The sequence below is a fragment of the Lagopus muta genome, chromosome 12 (genome assembly GCF_023343835.1).
Source record: "Lagopus muta isolate bLagMut1 chromosome 12, bLagMut1 primary, whole genome shotgun sequence".
NCBI classification, from domain to species: Eukaryota; Metazoa; Chordata; class Aves; order Galliformes; family Phasianidae; genus Lagopus; species Lagopus muta.
In genome coordinates this window covers 9,574,059-9,590,839 of record NC_064444.1, presented here as the reverse complement: position 1 = coordinate 9,590,839, position 16,781 = coordinate 9,574,059, and the positions used below count along the sequence as shown (strand labels likewise).

General features: G+C 48.6%; 1 long non-coding RNA gene across 9 annotated transcripts in view; it reads right to left on the bottom strand.

The window, feature by feature from the left end:
- The window catches only part of LOC125699292 (uncharacterized), a 34,645-nt gene extending 18,310 nt beyond the window's left edge, over positions 1–16,335 (bottom strand). For 2 of the 9 annotated variants that reach the window (XR_007379502.1, XR_007379504.1), the window contains exon 1: positions 4,037–15,875. This is a non-coding gene — a long non-coding RNA (uncharacterized LOC125699292). Of the gene's footprint in view, positions 1–4,036 lie in introns of all 9 variants that reach the window. The other 7 variants (XR_007379501.1, XR_007379503.1, XR_007379505.1 and 4 more) reach the window with 7 other exon arrangements.
- Between the last annotated feature and the right edge of the window lie 446 nt (positions 16,336–16,781).

Sequence of the window (16,781 nt, the reverse complement as noted above, 5' to 3'; positions counted from 1 at the left end):
AATGCAGATATGGTAGCTTTTGAGCAAGGCCTGTGTTAGGGCAGAAAAGGCTACAGGAGCTGCATGGAAGAAGGGTGGCAGGTGAATGAAGGGTGCTCCCCTGTCAGAGGTGCAACAAAGCCCAGGGCTTATTGGAGAACTAAGGCTGATGACTGCCAGGCATGTGAAGTGCTGAGGTGCATGCTGAGGAAGCATGTTGGTGTGCTAATTCCTGACAAGGAAGGCTGCATGGTCCAGCAGCAGCAATGCAGTGCTCTGATCCACTGCACTGTTTGCAGGGCACTAAACACGCTATTCTATGGAAATCACTAATGGCGTCAGGAGAAAATTAACAGATGGTCATGGGGGAAATCTCCCAAGGGTTGTTGTTTTTTTCCCCTCCTTCTCAATGATAATAGACTACTTACCATTTTCTAAAACCACCTGCACAATTTCCCAGGCATCGTGGCTGGCTGCTGGTTAGAACAGAGTGTGACTGCAGTGCTGTTTGCAGCACTAAGCTTGCTTTCCATTATGCGCCCATGCGTCCATGAAAGACTGCATAATCCAGAAATTCACCATCATGATATCATAAAGACTGATGGAGGTTGGTAACTAATGCTCAGGATTAGGTTCAGGGAATACTTAACGTTTTCTAGCTAATCACATTACTTCAGGTACCAGATACACTAGCTTTCCTATTGGTATTAGGGGAAGAAGCAAATCCTGACTGGTCTTCGGAGGAATAGTGCAGTGTATCACTGTTGCTAATGACTCCTGAAACTCACTACAACAGAGACAACAGATGTTACCCCAAACAAAGAGCAGCAAGAGGAAACAGCAACACATCCAGGGACAGGCACAGAAAGCTTTACAACCCTGGGTGTATAATTCTGTGGGAAGGTGGAGATGGGCAACAAATATGTATCTCATGAGTAATGAACACGTGTATTTTCATGTGGCATCACCATTCTGTAAGGGCTGCCAGTTAGTAATTCTTGCTGCTCTCCCTGCCAGGACATGTGACATACAGCATGGCCACATGTTCATTCAGAGCAGTGTTGCAGCACGAGATCTAGGACTTCATGCCACCTTCCTCGTAGCCTTGCTTTAGCTAGAAGGTATTTGCTCAGATTCTCAGCTCAACCAGACTTCACAGAAGTAGGTATCAATTCCACCATTACAATCCCTGCTGCCCACACCAGGTGTTCTGGGATAAACATCCTCAGCACATCGGATCAATTCAAGAATCTCTGCTAACTGTACTACTTGCCAACCATTCAGCTGCAGCCAGTCACACAGGTACAGACACACAGGGCAGCACCAGCCATGCCAGCTTCCTGGGCAATGTGTGTTCTCCCCTTCTTCCTTCCCTTTTCTCAGTATCTCAGAACAGTCAGGCAAACAGAAGGGGCATCCAAAATACCCCTTTCCTGGCAGCCAACAGCCACTGACCCTGTTTCCCGATGTATGTGAACACTCAAGTTGCAGAAATCCTTTTTCCATCCTGCTACAAAGACCCTACAATCACCCTACAATCTCCCAAGTGTTCTTCCCTGTACACTCCTCATCCTCCTCACTTCCACAGCTGCTACACAGCCTCAGTCCTCTGCTCACTGCCAGACAGCAAATGAATCTGCAGAAAGCCCCTCCTCACCACTCCTCTGCCACTGTCTCCTGTGAGGCAGGCCCAGGAGCTGAAGACGACTTTGGTACGGCTCTGGTATCAGACAGATGCTGAGCTCACAGCCAGATGTGACCTGCTTGGTAGAGAAAGTCTTCCCTCACCAAGCTCGTTCCCTCCCACCTCGGTTAACAGGCATTTGGAACCGGGCTGTTGATCTGTTAAAGGATCACTGCCTCCTGAAATCACATTTCAGGAAGCCAGAAATTGCAGTTTGCAATCTGCGTGGTTCCTGTTTCCAAAGGTGACCTCATGTGTATGTGCACTTGTGTGTGCACCCCAGCTACCTTCCTCCAAGAAATACCTCTGTACGTGGCAAAGCCCCTCACAAACCTGTGCTGTGGGTGTGTGGTGACTGCCACGCTGCCTGCGTGTTGGTGGTGCCTGCTCTTGCAGTGTGCACATCACAAGCTCTACTTCAGGGAATAGCTGTGGGACATCTAACGTGCCTCAGGCTGGTGCAGCTGAAGGACACGAACATTAAGAGTTACAAATGAGAATCTGTGGTTAGCTGGCAGCTGGCACAAATGTTGCTTTTTTTTGATAAGCACTTCAAGTGTCTCATGAATAGGAAAACATTTTCTAATGAATCCTGCCTGCGCTCAGTAAGTGAACCACAAAGGACAGAACCCAGCCACCATACTACTTGGTATTTTGGGAAATAATCAGGACAACTGTCGCTTGGACAACAACCATCTTTTTTCACAAAAGCCCATGAAAGGCAGAGGTTGCAATGCACATATGCTCAGTCCCTTGGAAGGACACTCTCAGACACACCCATGTCTGAATTTTAACTGTTGACTATGGGCCAGGCTCTGAGATGCCATAGGTGGTTTTGTAGGTTACATCAGCACCTCCGCAGGGTGCAGTAAGCGGGCCAGCTACCACCACAGCTCTGGACTGGCGTACTTCTGTAGGGAAGATGCACAGGTCTGATTGAGTCTAGGGGAGAATTGCCCAGGAGACAAATCATGCTCTATCTAGTATTTCATCCTTTGCTCAGTTTCCGAGGCAAGCACTGGCAAAATATGGAAGGTTCTTTTGCTGCTGCTGCTGCGGATCCCCAGCTACAAATCCTCTGCACAGATGTTGAAAATAATCTGTGAGAACACGGATTATTTCTAAACTGGCATTTTCATCTAGAATTGTGTTGGATATAATGGTGATGGAAGGACAGCTAAGCTAGGCCGATTTGTTACAGTAAAGCTGTGTTGTACTTCAGATTACTTATTAACAAACAGCAAATGGGCCTCTGCCTTGACCTTTTTCATTTGAGCAAATATACTCCTCCTGCCCCCTGTAAACAGCAGGTACTGGTAACTCAGTCACGTACCCCTCACATTACCAAAGTTAGCTTTCTTCATCTGCGGCAAGGAGTTCAAACTGAATTCTGCCAAGCTCACTAAGGTTATTAGCAGCATTATTAGCCTTAATAATACCAGCAGTAATAATAATTCTCTGGATCACCGTAGACTTGAGAACATCTAAGTAGTTCAAAAATATTAATTAGAAAAACTCAATAGGAGGTCTGAGAAACCAGCAAAAATTGTCAGCTTCACTTCAGAGCTAAGAGCTGAAAATAGAGCCACAGCAAGCAGAAGCAGCTGTTTGCCTGAGGAGTTTCAATTAATGAGTGTTTCTTTGGTGTCATGAAATGTTAGGTGCCCAGTGCCTCTGGCCACACTACCAGGTTAAAAGCAGAAGCCCACAGTACGTATCTGGAGCAGCAGCAGGTTTGGGAACTGGAATCCAAAGGATAGTTCCACCATTGAGACTTGGCCTTAGTCTGGGATGTTCTCCAGGCATCTTTTGCATTAGGAATAATGATCCCTTGGGCTCTTTGGAAAATTCCAGACCTGACTATCTTCAGTGTAGTTGAAGACCAAGAACACGCCTAGAACCTACACGTGTTCTTACGCCAACAAGCCATCGACATCCAATCCTTTTATATTAAAACTTTTTGAGCGAGGAAGGCAAACTGTGACAAGCACTCCTTTGCAACAGGTCACTCTGTTTCCTACCTAATCATCTCCCTGCCTTCTCTCCACTTCTATTAAAGCTCTAGTGGTGGCCAAGTCAAGACAGTGGCACCAAGACATTTGCAGTGTTCATCTTGGTTCTAAGTTAATTTTTCCTGCAGATATCATCCCAATCCACCTTGAATCACACAACATGAAGCACTCAGTAAACAAGGTGAAAGTTTCATCTAGATTCTTAACCAATGATGTTGCAGAGTCTTTGCAGCAAGGGGTAATTACTTGTATTAATTACAGGCTCCTCTAGGGTACATCATGCCACTGCATAGAGAGGATTGGACATACAAATTGGAGGAGTGACTCTTTTTGCTTTCTTTGATTTGTTCAAAAACCTTACCATTTGTAGGCATAAGGACACAGGCAAAGTCAACCTCAGTGTTTTGTTTGCAGTCGGGATGACGCAGCGCCAAGAGCAACAGCTTCACAATTGAGAGATCCAGGTGCTGTTTCTCACTCTGACACACACTGCTCATGTGACCTGGAGCATGTCACATAACCTGTCTGTCCCCATCTGTAAAATTAGGATAATGGTAGTTAGTTCATGTTTAAGCCTGAAAGATGTCAAAACATAAGAAAAAGGAAGCTTCTCTTCACTGAGTCTTCATCCATCAACGCCTTAAGAGTCACAAAAAGCACTGTGTCTAGATTGATGCCATTTTCCTGCTTATGCTACGATCACTGGTATCTGCCCAGTGGGCAGCTTTTCATTCTGTGACTGTGCTCACTCAGTAAGGCTGGCTTCTCATCAAGCATGTCATTGCTCTGTACTGCTCATTTCTGTCCCACATTCTTCTACCCCTTTCTAAACCCTGATGCCCTAAGGTGATCTCATCAGCAGGCTGCTTTTTCTCTAGGTAGCACCAGTCAGAAACATCCTCTTCCAGGCGCTCGCCCCCAGCTGCTGGGTCCCAGGTCACAGCCACCCCCAGCACGTCTGCTCTGTCACCGCACAGTGCCAGTTCTCACTGTGCACTCGGCCACCCCAGCTACTACCTTCTACCACTGACAGTCAAAGTAGGTTAAGATAATGTTGCCAGAGTCTGGACACCAGCAAAAGAAACCCTCAGAAGAGCAACACCAAAAAATTTGCACATTTCTTCACTCCTTAAGCATACCAACCTGTAATCATTTGGTGGATGTATGTTTTTTAAAAACAGCTGCTTTCTTGACTATTCATTACTATACGAGTTAGTTTACTTCTCAGGAAATGTCTTTCTCAGGATCTTCTCTATTGTCTGGAAACATGGCTGATAACTTGTCTAACTTCACAGTCACAAAATTCACTTCATCCAATTCCCTCAGATCATTTACACGGTTAGATGTTCTCCAACTTCACAGTGAACTTGAAGTACATGGTTTACTGATAATAAATCCCAATGCCTTAGATGTCCCTGTACATCTCCTGTGACACCCACTGTAATTGCTCCTCACATACAATTGCTAGGTTTGGCGCGTCGTGAGGTGTTGCTCCTGGGAGAACAGCAGAGTCCATTTTCCTCTCACTTCCTTTTGTCTCAGAGCCTCAGTAGCAGCATCTCCTCAGCAGAACCACACTCCAAAGTTTATGGTTGTGTGATGCCTAGTGACTTCAACAGAAGTCTCACAGCTGTCATCACACATAACGGTTTGAAGATTCAGGCTGTGTTTCACCCCAAACAGACTATTCACAAAAAGCCTGTCATGGTTCAAACCATGACAAAGTCTCAACTACGATTCAGGCACAGTCACTGACTTGGCCAGTTCTCATCACTTACATGTTATCTTCTTGTAGAAGCACTACCCAGGCTGACACTTGGGCAGCATGGAAGTAGCACTGCATCGCTTGGCCAGCAGGCCCTAGAATACAAACACAGATCTACCAAAGTGGGTGCTCTCAGCACAGCCCTCTAGTTGCATTTTCTGGCACAACATTTGACAAACATCAGATAATTGCGGGAAGAATGTCCCTAACACCAGACAGGCTAGAGCTCTGTGGGGCTTCCAAGGTCCCAGCCTCATCGGCGTGTGGATCCAGGGCACATATCAAAGAGCAGGAGCACACCAGGGGCAGGCCCACCTCCCAAAGCCCACATGTACAGGAGCTGTCCTGCACCTGCAGCAGTGCAATGGTGTAATAGCTCACGTCCTCACCTCACCTCTCCTTCCTTCCCTCCATCTCAGATAACTCCAAACGCCTGCCACCAGGCCAGTCAGCAGCTGCCTCCTGTCCTCAAGAGCATACCTGGCTGCACTATGGGAGAAGAGGGGACACCCCGCTGTCACTCTAGCCTTTGGCTCTCGCACAGCTGAAGCAGGTATAGGATGACCATCCTGGGACAAGCCCACAGTCAAGGGCAGCAGCTCTTTTCTTCTATCTGGCTCCTCTGAGGAGGGCCCCCTCAACTGCATGGAGGGAGCAGGAAGGATCTGGAAAGCTCTGCGGCTCTGTGCCATTTTCATGTTTGTTTACACGCATTACTCCCTGAATGGGCAGAGGTCTGTGAAACTGCTGATTCATGAACATCTCTGCCATCTGTGGCCTCTTCAAATGAGAGCTCACCCTGACCCAAGGATGATTTACTTTTCTTGGCTTTTCATCCCAGTAAACTGATTCTGTCTCCATTCCCTCAGACTTCGAGGGATTTGGGTAAAAACAAATATTATTGAATCTCTTGAAGCTGCTGAGTTAACTCTGAGCAGTTGAGCATTCAAGGCTCTGACAGGGAAGAGAAAAATGGCAAGAGTTAGTTCTGGGAATGACTTCTCCCAAGCCTCGTACTCCGGCATTTTTTTCAAACCTACCAGTCTCATTTGCCAAGTCACAGTTTGGAGACCACCGAAGACAGGAAACACTCTGCCATCCAGCACCTGGAGCTGGGTCTCCAGGGGGATTACAAACATGTTAAGTTGCTGGGCACCTCCACACATGTCCATTCCAGATAGGATACAGACACCTTGCCTCATCACCAAAGCAGCTTAGTTTCCTTCTTCCACACTCCAGTCGCCACCACGATGTACCTGCCTGCTTTTCGCAGCTGTCTTCAGCTGTTGTCCTATTTCACTTCCTTCCTCTCTTTTTGCTCCCTGCTCTATCTGTTGCTGCCAATCCACTTTCCCATTAATGGTCACGGTCTCACCAAGCAGGGCGAAGCTGTGGTCAGTAAGGTCTCCTGTCAGGGCATGTTATAGAACTCTATTACAGCCAAGCAGCTGCCCCCTTTTTCCCCCCAGCTATGTCTTCCTACTTGTGAAACCATCCCCTCAGAACCAGAAGAACCCGCTCCAGAGGAAGGTGCCTGAGTGGGGCCCTGAAACTCAGTTATTAGAGCTGACACTGAAGTCCAGAGGTGCTCGGCTGCACCACCCACAAACGTCATGAGAGTGGAAGGTGCTGTGCATGCCTCAGAACCAGCCCTGGTGTTATCGCAGGACAGATCATAACCACCATCATAAAAGCGTGCAGTAACGTCAGTTTAATTAATGGTGAGAAGAACTAAGTCTTGCCAGGCCAGATGGCAAATTCAGAGTTTCTCACGTGATGACTGTCAAATTACTGTCTCCACAAAAGAACGTCAGAGAGCACATTTAATAAACGTTGGAAACGTTTATCAGAGCAGCAGTAGAGATCCTGGCTGATCCACTAGGATCCCTGGATGCAGATCCAAAAGCAGAGACAAGCTTCAAGGAGTTACCACCAATCAAATACCTAAAACTGGACAGTTCATAAACCTGACTTAGGAACTGAATTCCAGTTTCAGCAAGGTCCCTCCCCCTCAGTCACCTGCACTCTCTGGTCTATCTCTGATTCACATGCAAACTTTCTGCTCCCCCACCAGCCCAGCACAGCATCTCCAAGGAGCTGCATTTTTCCATTCTCATTCACAGGCACACAGAGACAGAGGGATGTCTTCTCTGAATGCCCAGAGGAGTGGGGTCTGGCAATCCAGCTTCCAGTGAGACAACTGTACCCTGGGTTCCTCACAACACGAAACCCTGATCACTTCACTCTGAAACAACCTGCTGACCAACAGTGGGACAGGAAGCAGAAACACCCCATTACTGGGAGGCATGGTTTCATGCCAAAGGGTTTCACCCAGAATAACTGGGGGCTGGCTTTTAGACCGTCTCATGGGAAGTGAGAGATGAGCAGATTGAGGAACGCACTGAACTCAGGTCACTCACTTCCCCAGTGAATGCTCTAAAATAAATGATAGTGACTTAGAAGACTGATACCAGCCAGAAGGAGGGAGTAGCACTCTCTTATTTCAGCAGGATTGCTGGCTCTGTCCCTGGGGAGACCCTGGAAGCCCTCAGAGGACACAAGCATGAAGCATGCATGAAGTTTCTGTTTTCAGATGAGATGGCAAGGGAGCTGAGAATGGAAGGAGATTGCAGAAACAGCCGCATTTTCAGGGTGTCCTCTGGACATCAAACACTGTTTGGGAAGCCTCAGCACATCAGCTCTGCTCTTGGCTTCAGGGTGTGGCTCTTAAGGCTGCACAGCACTGCGCCCAGTGCTCACATCCCTGGTGCTCCTGGGCCAGCAGTCAGCTAGCACTATGATGGGTCAGGGTAATGGGGTACCCAAAGCCACCAGAACGAGGTTCCTCTGCTCTATCCATGCTCTCTGGGTGAAAGGATGTGGTTTGCTGAAGCTTTCCAAGTCTCCAGCACATTGCCATTGACTAGCCACGGGAATTTTATCTTCTGGTGAGACCCTGGAAACAGTTTATTCCTCCTCTGTAGAAAACAGGATAAAAACCTGAAGTGACACTTTCATACTGCAATAAAACACTCTTTCAAGCTAAATAAATTCTGCCTCATCTGGATGAAAGCGCATTGTACTTCCATGGTCTTATGTGTTACCCTGCAGTACTAACACAAAAACAAGCCTTTCACACACAGCAATCAGGGAAATGTATATCAAGCATTGGCTGGAAGTTTAATGTACAGAATTTTTCAGGTCTGCCATGAAAAAAGCAACATCATACAACTTTTACAAGCTGCTTCTCTTGGCAGATAGCACTGCCATTCTCAGTTCAACTCAAAAGGCTGAAGTGACCGATACCACTCAGCTAAAAGCAAACCCCTGCCATTGCTGCAGCCACTGCGGAGTTCTGCTTTCATGCTGCTGTTAGCAAAGGGAGTTTCAGAAGAATTTTGGATTGGCTTGGAAACAAGTCTAGCAGGGTGCTACAAATAGAAATAGCAGAAGAAGGTAGCAGAGTAAAAATACGCAGTGTTAGATCGTGGGTACGGAAGTAGTGCAGACATGAAGCCAACGCAAGAGATGGGCACCTGCTATGATTCTCAGTGTATCCCGTTTCCAAATTCCCAACAAAGCTCCTGTTTGCACTAATCTCACCTCCCTCCTTCACACTGACACACACAGTCATTCTGGATAAAAACACAACATCTGGGTGCCTACAGCAAGGCGTTGCTCACACACCCAATAGCCTGGTTATTTTCCAAGGTGCAGACCACGTCCAGTTCCTACTGACTCCTGCAGGATTCGTCAGCCTCATTTAGGCATTTAAATATGGATTTAGGAGCCTAACTTTTGGCACTGGGGGTGGAAAACTCTAGCCAATAAGGCTGCACAATCCTATTACCACGACGGCTTGGAAATGTGAGAACTCAGCAGTTTGGAATAAGGCGCCACATTAAAAATAGATTAAACTGAAAACAGCCCATGCAGCCTCCGGCGCCTCGGACAAGTGTCTGCCAGCTGAGATGCCTCGCAGGTAACTGTTCGCGAGTGAATCAGGTGCTGGCTGGAGGTGCCCACAGCTGCCTCGAGACACAGACAGATTTTTATTCCAGAGACACTGTTTTTTTCTAGCACCATATGAAACTCAGCAGCCCTAACCCTGCGGGGATCCGTGTAAACCTCCAGCTTGCTCTGGTTCCCATGGCACTCACATCCACCAGTCTCACTTTGAATTTCAGGCTCACAAATCCCCACTCTCAGCCTACAGATAAAGGCTGCCAAGCCAGTGCTCCAGCAATGGAGCAGGACTGTTTCCCTTCCTTGTGACCCTGAAGGAGCAGTGGTGGAGCCAGGCTGCCCTGTTGTGACGCGGACAGCATGACAGCACACAGTGCAAGGTGCTGGCAGGACTTGTTTCCTGGCCCGCTGGCAGCCTGAGGGTGAAACAGGGAGAGCTTGTCTCTGTGCCTGGTGGCTTCCTGCTGGCCAGGGACAAAAGTCACTTGTCCCTTTGGTTCCCCAAGACCCACCCAGCATGACCGCAGAGATCTGACCTGCCGACAGGCACTCATGGCAGCGGTGGGGTTGCATTTCAGTGGCTCGGCTGCTTCTCCTCCAACAGCTCCCAGAGGAACATAATGCTTTTATGCTTAATATATATGCTGTCATATTCTATTATATCTTTTCTTTGGAAGTAACTTCATAAAAGACCAAAACAAAACAGAGACCCAAACCCCAAAATCCAACAAGCAAAGCGAGCTGAGGACTGCTGCAGACATCACCAATGAATTACTGCCCCTCCAGCTGACAGAGAGTCTAGAGAAGCCGTGGCCTTGCCAGCTTCACAAGAGCCATCCGCCATGCCCTGGCGGTTACTGGTCACTAACAGCACTTCTCTGGATCTCTGCTCTTTCTCTTCTCTATTCCCATGATGTGGTGAGGCCCTTGATAGCGGCTTTTGCTGCCTCATCAGCATTTGTGGCATAAAAAATTTGTGACAACAGAGCAAACCTTTGGATTCCACAGCTGGCTGCCTGAGCACAGAAATGACCGAGCATGACCCCAGCTCCTGGCTGTCCTCCCCCACAATCAGCCCTGCCATGCCTGATCCATGCAGAGGTCCCAGACTGACAGCAAGGACAGGCAAAGGACCGGCTTGGTGTACACTGGCTGTATCTGCATGTGTCTCAATGAGCTGCAGTAACATCACAGACATACTCCATCCAATTTCACCTTCAGCTGAGTACAGTAACTCACTGAATACTGCAATACACTTGACAGATTAAGAAACCTTTTGCGTTTTATTATGGTTAATTTCCTGTATATCTCTCTGCAGTTTATTTTCCCTGCAGGACTGTTTGGGAATGCCTTACAATAACAGGACCAACAGTACGTACCAGGTGTGTGAATGAGTAACTGCCCACAATAAAAGCTCTGCCAAAACTCTGGGGGATTTCAGAGCATTCTATTTCTGTAGATACAGGACGTCTGAACACACTGCCTGGTTTTCAGTGGAATAAATAAAAACAGAATTGACAGATGGGGATCTATCTCCTCCAAGGCTTAGGTTTTAGAAAGAGCTCCCCTACTCCCCCAGTCTACATACAACCTACATATTTCGAGATCCAGAAGGCACCTTTTTTCATATGTAACTCTAAAAATTTACACTACGCTTTATAATCCTAAAATACATCCATGGCACAAAGCCACGTTTGCAATACGTGGGTGGAAAAGCTGTCAGCATAGCGGAAAAAGAAATATTCTGCTGAAACTCCGAACTTTGCAGAAACAGCTGAGTCACTCGTTTGCAGTTAAGGTAGCCTGGGCTTGTTGCCCTCTGTGACTGTTTGGTGCCTGGCACACACAACCAGCCCCTGCCTGCCAGCACCCGGCACACCTGGGATGAGAGTGCTCCCCTCACAGGTGTTTCTCACCACCCACTAGTAGCAATTGTGTGATGCTGACCAGCTGGAGGCTGGAGCCCCAGGGTATCCGCAGCACTGCACAGAGATGCATGCTGCCCAATTCACAGCCATCAGCTCAGCCCTGCTAGCAGGACGACACACAGCAGTATCGACAACTTACAACCTGACTACAGTTCTCAAGGCAAACGATGTCCCCCCAGCCTCATGAGAATCAGTATGTTTTTATTAAAGAGCACGAATATAACGAAAAACTTGAAAACCTCACTCAAGTGCACTAAGCTAGAAGAGCAAAAGATGAAGTTGAACAAAAAGATCTCCACATTTCATTCTCTTTCATTAAGTCTCCTGATTCTTTAGTCAGTACTAGTGCCTTGGTTGGTAAGAGCGAGCTGCCCATGAGCCATTTATTAGCACATAAAATTAACGAAATTGCAAAGCTCTAGCAGCCGTAACTGCCAACAGATTATAGACTCTACTAATGCAGTCATACGTGAAATCTAGAAAGTTGCTTACAGGGCAAGTTTGCTACTCTAAGATCAGAAGTAGCTTTGCATTTTCAACTCTAACTAACAAATTGTCTATAAAAGCTGATGTGCCACACTTTGGTGGTATGTGCCAGCAGCTGCACACGTTGGTGGGGGTACAGCCCACACTGGACATCACAAACAGCTGCCCAGGACGTGCACACAGCCCAGACATGAACTGTATCCTTGCCCTGCTCTCCCCTATCACACTGGCATTCTGGGACGTATGTGGGTGATGGAAGAAATGCAGGGAAGGATTCCCCTATGTTTCAAAATTTTCTGTAACTTTTCTGGTCGCTCTAGTGTTTCACAGAACCCAGCAGTCCTCCCAGCAAGAGAGCTTTGCTTTTCACGGGAAATGACTCCGACTGGGGTGAAAAACACGCTTTTCTAAATAAACAGATGATGTTATATAGCATGAAAGCTAACAAAATAGCAACCTCAGCATGCCTACTGCCTGCCTGCCATCACACTGCACCCATCAGGCTCTGGCTGGAGCCCTATGCAAGTGTTGGGTCTTCAAACAGAAGCTGTCATACCTCTCGCTGTCCCCTGGCCTGGATCCCCCTCCTTTGGAGCCTTGCTCCCACTCCAGTTAGGCCTGCTGCCAGCAGCATCAACTCTGAATCTTCTCGCCCCTACACCTCAACAGCTGCTGTCTGCCTTTTCTCTTTTCTAACCTCCCCTCGGTATATCCCATTTTCTTCTGAACACTGCAGGTCGCAGGCCAGAGCCGGCAGCACAGCTCCCACCTCAGCCCCACCACGGCCCACAGAGCCAGCAGCACCAAGAGCACCAAGAGCTCCTCCCCAGCAGCAGCACGCCCAGGGAGCTCTCCCTCAGTAACCAGCAGCGCGTAGTGACGGCATGAGAGGACAACTGCAATCCACAGGGAAGGCGTCCGGCACTGCAGTGTGCAAGCCTTCAAGGAACACCCTCAGTGACAAGCAGGAACACAGATACCAAAATACCTACTGCTCACATGAGCCCTAAAACATTCTCATTATTTGATTTTTTTCCTACAGCTGCAGAAAGAGAAGAGCAAACATCACCTGCTGCAAAAAGCATACAAAAACCCTCAGCGTGGCCCATGAGCTCTTGCAGGGCTAACTCAGGTCACAGACAGAGCACTGCAGACATGCCCAGCTCCTGCATAGCACAGCCTACACCAACAAGATCACCAAACTTCTGTCACTGTTTATAATTTTAAGGAAATCGTTCACACACAAGCATTAAAAAGCTAGTTATGTTACTGGTAGGTAAAAATTCCAATTTCCAACACCATTCAACCATCAAATTACAAAAGATAACCAAAAGCACAAATGGCACCCACAGATTATGGAGTGACCCACACATTGTTACAGCTCTCATGAAATATTCACTTGGAATCTGCCTTAGCAAAGGCTGTTTTTAAGTTAGTTGTATCGGCTCAGAATTCTTGATGCGATATTTGCAAATGTTGTTGCCCACAATGTAAACAAAAAGCAGTACAGCCAGAGCTGTATTTACATGACCTACATGTCCACTTAGAATAAAAACTTGGTGCTTTCATGTGGTAATTGCACTATGACTTTTTGAAATAAATACTGCCAATACTTTTGCTATATCCCTGCCTCACTTAGTGAGCCAAATAACCCGTTCTTAAAATCAAAACTAGGGACTCTAAGCCTTACTTCCACTGCACACAGAAGCAATCCCACCTCACCTGTTTCACTGCAAACAAGTCAATCCTGTAACCAACTGCAGGTCAAAAACTGCTGAGGATGCCTGTATGAGAACACCAGCAGTCCCATTTTTTTGGTACTGAGCCTGAGTTCCAGTAAACAGAGGAGAGCTGCTGACTGGAACAAAGCAAGCAGCACTTGCACACAGACTTCCAGATTTTATACTACTTTATGAGAAGGCTTAATCCTAATTTGTACAATTATGAGTCAACAACAAATACTCATTTCAGCCCAACTTTACCAACAGTATTTTAACTGAACTGGCACATCAATAAAAACGTGAAAATGATTTTTCTGAAGTCAGTGAGTATACGTTTCCAGGCCTCCAATCCCCACATGAAACTGAATTCTGCCCCACAAAGGAGAATTAAGACCTAACATACAATGACAACACAACAAAAACAAAACATGTATGCAACAGATGAGCGTATGGCTGTATGTGAAAGCTCAGGCATGTGATACCCACTGACCAGCAGCGGTTCAGCAGCAGCCCTGATGTCCCAGTCCCCGGTTGGGGTGTATCACTGCTATTCGTATCATCCCCTCTTCCTGAGGGACAAGTCACATCTTGGAGACATTTACTCAGTAAAGACTTCCCCTGATTCCGCTGAAATTCTGCCAAATAAAGTGGTCTGAATGCATAAAGCAGGGTCAATTGCTAAATGCAGCTTTCAAAAATGTAAATAGTTACATATCACAAAAACCCTGCTGAGGAAATGAGCTGTGCTGATCCTCCCGTCAGTCACTCTCTCCCTACTCTGCACTCTGAAAGGCCGTGCTGCTGCTTACTACGGTGCATCCTCATACTTCAAAGGAGAAATCAATTCACCTGACAAAGAAAGGAATCACATCTAGACCAGGGCAGGTCTCCAAACTCCTTGCTAACTAAGAACAACTGTTAGAATAGAAGCTGCCCTTACTGCACAGAAACTACGGTGAGTGCAGGTAGCCAGAGCCAGCTCCTGCTGCATGGGCCCATCCTGTTCCCACCGCAGCCAGTGGCAGGGCTCCAACCAGCTTAATGGGAACAGCAACACGCTTTCTATCTACTTAATATAAATGAAGATACACATCTCCTCTTTGACATATTTTGGGCTCAAAGCCATTGGCTGACACTTGTTTGGTTCTCTGTATGCACATGACTCATGGGATAATATAATGCCTGATTTCCATTCTGCCAGACCTGTCTTTCTCAGTGGTTAACTATTAATTTTGGAGGCAAGATGCAATAGTGCAGTAAAATAGGATGGTGTTAAAGTAAGAAAATTGCAGTTAAATATTTAGAGTAAATGAATCAGATTTCCTTTTGTGAGGATTCCCTTCCAATTACAGACTCCCAGCCACACGCTCCTGAGGACACCAGCCCATTGCTCCTGTACAGAGGGCGAGGTCACCAAGCCTCCAGCAAAGCACGGGCAGGCGGTGTGCTGTGGACATGCTGCCTTTATCCAGCTCAAGGAAAAAAACAGACTGTGGAGCTAGCCTTACAAAAATCCCTATTCCAAAGAGTTGCTTTTTATATTGGGCCCCCTACAGAGAAGCACGCCACTCTGGACATGCTCAGTAAACTACGAACACGTGCTGATTTTCCACCAAAACTGTAACACCTTTGGGGTAAGGACTGACTTCTCAGATCCAGTCAACATCTGAGGTACCAAGGACTACCCCAAATGATGCAGGGACTACAAGAATTATCTGGACAGACATTTGCATTCTTCTGAAGTTTCCTGTGGAATAACTATTACTAAGCGTTGTGGTGGCTTTAAAATGCCATATTTCAGATAGGGCGCAGCAAAGCACACGAACACAGATACTTCCATGCATGGTGTGCATTTGTACACGACTTCACCTGTATAAATGAGGATTTCATTACTGGGGAAGGAAGAGAAGCCCAGAACCAGGGACACCAATGTAAGAAAAATTATTTTGGCATAATCTATTACACCAAGAGTGGGTCTGTCCCACAACCTTTTACTCAATTAAATTTTCATCGTTTTCGCCTCTGAACTGGGTCACACTTGGCAAGCACACAGCGTGGAGAAGCACCTGCTTCCACCTAACAGCAAAGCAACTCCCGCTGCCCCCCCGCCAGCAGGGAAATTACTGCAGGGTACTCCAAAACCTGCCTCCCGACCTATAATCACTCAAAGCAGGTAGAAAAGGCAAGTTTGACTGGGGTAATTCCCCTGTTGCAGTGGAAGAAAACAAATCACTGAAAAATCTTGTCGTTCCACCCCCACCCTGGCCCAGACCTCACTGCGGCCACAAGCAACCTCTCACCCCCGCGCACAGTGTGAGCACACAGCTGCTCTTTCTCTCCCTCCCTCCCCCCGCCCCGCTCCACCTCACCGCCCGCCCTCCGTCCCGGCCCTCGTGTCCCAGCCCAGCCTCTGGCGTCGTGGCGCGGGCCGGGCGAGGAAGGCCTGCACAGCCACACTGAGACACGTGCACCGGGAAGGGCGCGGGCCGACAGCCCTACTGGGCCAGCACCGCTCGCCCTGGCGCGGTGTTAAGGCGGGAGTCTCCAGCGCCTTCTGCTGCGGGTAACGGAGCCGCCACGCGCACGGCACCGCGCAGCGCAGCACATGGCCGGCAGCAGCACGGCTCTGCGGGGCGGGAGGAGGAACGCGACCAAACGTCCGTGTTTTTGCCCAGCACCCATAGAGCGCAGCTCTTCCCTCACAGCAACGTAAATCTAACCGAGAAGTAAAAATCCTTCATCCTGCCGCACTCCCTCCCGCGCTCCGCGCCGCCACGATGCTCGGAGTAGGCCGGGCCTTACCTTCTCTCAGCGCAGTCGGAGCGTACCCGCAGCGCGTCCCGCCAAGAGGAGCCCGAGCGCTCGGTACCGCCGGGACGGCGCGGCTCGTCCCGCACGGCTCGATGACGGCCGCCCCGCAACACGGCGGGCTCGGCGCTGCCCGCGCTCCCGGCCGCCTCCCCCCCGCCTCGCGCCTGGCGTGCCGCGTGCGCCTCGGTGCTTCCCCGCGGAGCGCTTCTCCGCCCCGCTACGGCGCGCGCCCCGCCCACGTGAGGCGCCGCTCCTCGCAGCCGAGGCAGCCGAGAACCGCCGGGGCGGCGGGATGTCTCCGCCCGCGACCCCGCGCTCTACGCCGTTGGTTGTTGCTCCGGCATCGCTCTGCTTCGGGAACGGCCTTCCGCCCCGGGCTCCCCCGTGCCTGGCGCGGCCCCGCGGCCCTAGCCGGCCGCACTCCCTCCG